Raw genomic sequence first — 5,150 nt, 5'->3', positions numbered from 1 at the left:
TGGTTACAGTACACTATACTAAACCCAATTCATGATCTCTATCTAGGTGACCTCCCTTTATGACTCAAAAATAAAGTAATCATTATCACAGACTTATAGGTCCGTGTCATTATGATCTTCAATTTTATTTATGCTAATTTAAATACAATATAATTGTACGTAAGTAATGTATATAACACTTGACATTTTATTGGCATGGCCTGACAGTCAAAGAAGAAGTAATCCAAATAAATACTAGAACCACTACTTAAAATACAACCTATAATCTGTATTTTCAGCCAATTGAATAGCAGATAGGCAATACTGAAGTCTTCATCATCTAGAATTTCAACGTTTGAGGGTGTTTTAAGATCCGCCTACTGCCACCCATCCAATACAGACTTCCTGCATCCGATTTGCGTTGATAATGTGTCAGCCAATGAGGCTGATTCTAAGTCAAGTATAATAAACTGGAGTAATGTCTTCATGATTAAATAGCAATCATGAAGGTGTTGGACATGACCACAGATCTATAGGGAGTGTGCCATTTGGGTCAAAATAGGGGCTAATGTGGCCATCATCGGAATGATGCGATGCACAATAATCAGTTATTTGTCTTATCGTTGTGACTATCACCTGGCTGCAAGTTGTGTTTACTATCCTCAGGTAGTTACTATCATGAAGCTGCAGTACTTCGAGTTTTCTTATGTCCTTGGTAGTGTACGTTTGGATTCCAGGTACATGTATGCTGAGGAGGCATGTTCCAGGACAAGCATCACTAGTGTTTTGTGTAAGACTGGGACTTTAAAATGGCCTGAGGGCAGCTAATGATATTTTCCTCAGGAATACTAGACTGTTGATATTTCTGTTGCTTTTAATACAAGGTCACAATACGGCTTCTGATCATGTACATTAAGGTGCAGCGGTATTTGCCGCTACAGAATATGGACAATTGCAAGTTCTTGGTCATGTAGGGCTATTTAAAGTCCAATCAGGTCAAGGTTGAAAAGTATTTACAACAGGGATTGAAAAGTCTACGGGTTGAAAAGTCTTCATTTTGAAAAGGGGCTGAAAAGTCCTGCTCCCTTCATGAAGTAGGCATTTTCTGTGCAAGAATGGAACGCATTTTAAAGGTCCTGATTATTTCACATTTAGATGGTTTCAAATCCATCACCCAGTCTGCCTCCCACTGCTCCATTCTGAGAAAGTCCTTTTAGAGGTTAAAAGTCATGTATGGTACTTGATCATCTACCTACACGTATTAAGGATACTGCCATCAGCAAATGGCTTGAGGGGAATCAACTCTTCATGGCATGCCAATTATGTAGATCAGTAAGGGTAAAGGGCTGAGAGAGATTCATGTGGGGTAGCTGGTGTGATCGGTGCAGGTGTGGCCTTCAACAGAACTTGTTGGCTACAATCCGATTGGAAGCTTCTGATCTAGAATTAATTCTTAGACCCCTGGACCCCTTAATGGCCCTGCTTCAGGGGAGGGGGTATAAATTATATGCATATATTATAAGTTTGTGTAGCCATGTTTCAGTGCTTATCGGGATCAGCTACATTCACCAGAAGCCGGGATGGTTGGTGTTTGGCGTTGATGATTTGGAAGTTAGTTATTGTCACAGGACTTGTATTTGAAATTGTAATAAAATGATAATAAATGATAATCTTTAAATGTGATTGTTTGTCAGGAGCCTTGCTTCTGTATACCAAGTTGCTGTAGTAATACAAATTACCATTTTTCTCTATTTTATTATTCGTATTGTTTCTCGACTAAAGCTCCGCCCCTACTGTCTTGTGATCTCTATTTTACAATTCTTATCATTTCTCAACTAAATCTCCGCCCCTACTGTCCTGTGATCAATCTAATCCTGTTAAACTAACCTTTCACGCATGACTGTTTTTAATGTGTCAAGTGCCATAATCTGTGCATTTTGCCATATTCGGTTGTTGACAACAGTCATGCCTTATTTTCATAAATAAATATCTTGGATATTTATTGCAGGTTAGTTGTATTTGTTTTTATTGTATTGTTTACATATTGTTGATTATAATCTGGGCATTTTGCCATATTCGGTTGTTGACAACAGTCATGCCTTATTTCCATAAATAAATATCTTGGATATTTATTGCAGGCTTGTTGTTATCACTTGGCATCATTCGGAGCTCCTCGGCCATTTTATCGAAAACAACCTCGGATGTATTTGGACGGTTTACACACTCAAAAAGTGGTATGTTTAAGTCCGCTGCAAGTAGATCGCGTAGTAATTTTATTTAGCAGTTAACTTTTGTGACTTAACTCTTGGGATTCTTCATTATGTTTGCTATAATACAATTCAATGACAATAAATTTAAACTTAGATCAATAAATACAACTCTAAAACACTACATTTAACTAATGATATAATTTAAAATTTTACGAACTACTTCAACAGATGTACCGGCATACATCCGAGGTTGTTTTCAATAAAATGGCCGAGGAGTTCCGAATGCACTTGGCATAAACAACAGAACCCAATATATTCATGCCGGCTTGAGCTACTGTCGACATTGGCGCCCAACGTGGGGCATATACATGATTCACATGGTTGTTCTTCGACCATAACTGTTATCTGGCTTGATGCTCTTATTTTGTGAAATAGATACTGTATTTTGTATATATGTTGAGGGGACCCTCGGAGAAAGATTCTCTTGTTGAGTGTCTGTTTGTCTCTGCAGCGCGTTCAGTAAAGATGTTTGCGGCGAACGTTCGCTGTTTGGTTTCCCGCTTAACGTGTATGCGCTGCGTTGCACCAGGGATACAAAACAAAACGTTTGCGAGCGTTTTGTAAACGCTCGCCTTACTGAACGCACTGCTGGTTTTTGTTCTCTGTGCCATTTACAAGTTAACAGTATGTGTGTCAACTAAAACGGCAAGGAACGTGTTTGTCAGGGAAGACAATCCCGCTCAGTCGAAACTCACTTAATCGATTCAAAGTGTTTCTAGTCAAATAGCCCCCAAGTAAAATAGCCCCCATGTTAAATAGCCCCCATTTTGGTCAAATAGCCCTCACTCACATTTTAAAATTGGTCAAATAGCCCCCCTAAAACGCCCCCACTTTTTAAAAAAAAAATATATATATATGTATGTATGCGTACTTATGTTATTCCAAAACATTTTTAAACCTTTACTTTTACAAAATGAAGTGCAATTAACATTATTTGTATATTAATAAATCTGACAATTTTACCAAGTAAGAATAACAAATGTTTTAAAATATTACTTATAAATAATATATTATTACATCAAATCTACATTTTAAATGTTTCTAAGCCATTAGTTTTTTGTGTATTTCTTCATTTTAATATTGATTACGCATCAAATCAAAATTAATGAACAACAAGAATATATAATTTACCTTTTTTTTTAAATTTTGAAATAATTTACACATTATTCACATCTTTTATATACACATTTACAATGTATGGTAAAATGTATTCTCATTGCACAATACAGTATACATTAACAGAATGGAGAATGTATAAATTATGTCATACATAATAAAAAGGTTCTTATGCAGCTGTCACTAATCTTCTGTTTCATTTGTTTTTGGGCCGGTGTGCACATATATAGAGCAAATCTTTTTTAGCCGGCCGGTGTTGGTCAGATCGCCAGATCTGTACAGGTCCCATGCAGCGAACACACGTCCCTGCATAGACCTGTATGCTGCCTTCTGGTTACGTTGCAAGCGATGTTCTGAGATCAGGCAAATCTGATTGTTGATCAAATCGGCCTCAATGCTTAGCAGCCGTACAAGGTTGTAAAAGGGCGGCGCAATCCCAGCAGACTGTTTAGGCGGCGATGCCACCCTGTTGATTTTATATGTAAAAATATACATACATTTAAGAAACCTCCTTAGTTTATTATCTTTTGGTATACATGTAATGATACCAAAAAGCCAGAAAAGATTGTTTCCACCGGACAGAAAAAAAAACCTGTTGGCTTTTTTATCATTATCAATACATTCTGCTCTTAATCGGATAATATGTGCTCTTATTTTTATCAGACAAATTATTTTTTAAATTTCCTAATTTTGTTTAAATACCGTTTTCCTAGTTTCAATTTTATTTAATAAATATTTCTCATTTTCTATGGTGTACTGTACTGGGTGAGTACCTAAATCGGAACACTTTCGGCATTTTTTGTGATTTTTTTTTTGTTAGACTTGCACCACAACTACAAAATGTTCCATCAGCATACTAGGATTCAAGACCAATTGGTTGATATGAATGGCTTGTTTCAAGATACTACCAATCTGCATGAAAAATACTTTATTAACCGCACAATCAAGTACTGCCTTTTTCGTCCTCGGAGTACCTAAATATGGAACAGTTTTAATTCGTTATTTATTTTTATGTATTCTTTTAAAATTATTGCTCCATGTTTTGTTTAAGTAAATTAGTAATTTATTTATTTCCAGCTTGTCTTTTTTTGTAATTTTTGTCAGTAAAATTTGATGAATTTCGGTAAAGTACAGGCTGTACCAGTATGCTGTGATTGTAGCAAGCATGAATTCTTTCCCCCGCGTGCCATGTATTGACATTTGAACATGAAAATCTTTAAATGATCACAGTATTTTAAATACTTACCGGGGAATTGTGTTCTTTGGAACTTGTATCGGAAGCAAGCGTCTTTATTGATTAAAATTGTAAATAAACTGATTTCGATAGGAAAAACACTTTTATAATGGGTGTTCCATATTTAGGTACTGTTCCGATTTAGGTACTCGCCCAGTATGTATAATATTTTTCAAAATCAACTTTTTTCTTTATACAACCGGTAGACTTAGCAATTATGTAAATGAAATATATATTAAAAATATAACAACTTACCTTCAAATATTAATACAAATATCTTAAGAAAATTACATCTTACCTTCAAATATATATTCAAATATCTTAAAAATATTACTTTGCAACTTACCTTCAAATATAACCTCAAATAAAAAAAGGAGTGGGGGCTATTTGATCAAAATGGGGGCGTTTTGACCATTTTTTTCCCAGTGGGGGCTATTTGATCAAACGTGTGGGGGCTATTTAACCAAAATGGGGGCTATTTGACTGGGGGGCTATTTATCCAGGTTCCTTCAAAATGATTCATCGTTGAAAAACTCGCGCGGTCTGTCAAA

The sequence above is a fragment of the Mya arenaria genome, chromosome 3 (genome assembly GCF_026914265.1).
Source record: "Mya arenaria isolate MELC-2E11 chromosome 3, ASM2691426v1".
Taxonomy (NCBI): Eukaryota; Metazoa; Mollusca; class Bivalvia; order Myida; family Myidae; genus Mya; species Mya arenaria.
This window is presented reverse-complemented; position numbering follows the sequence as displayed.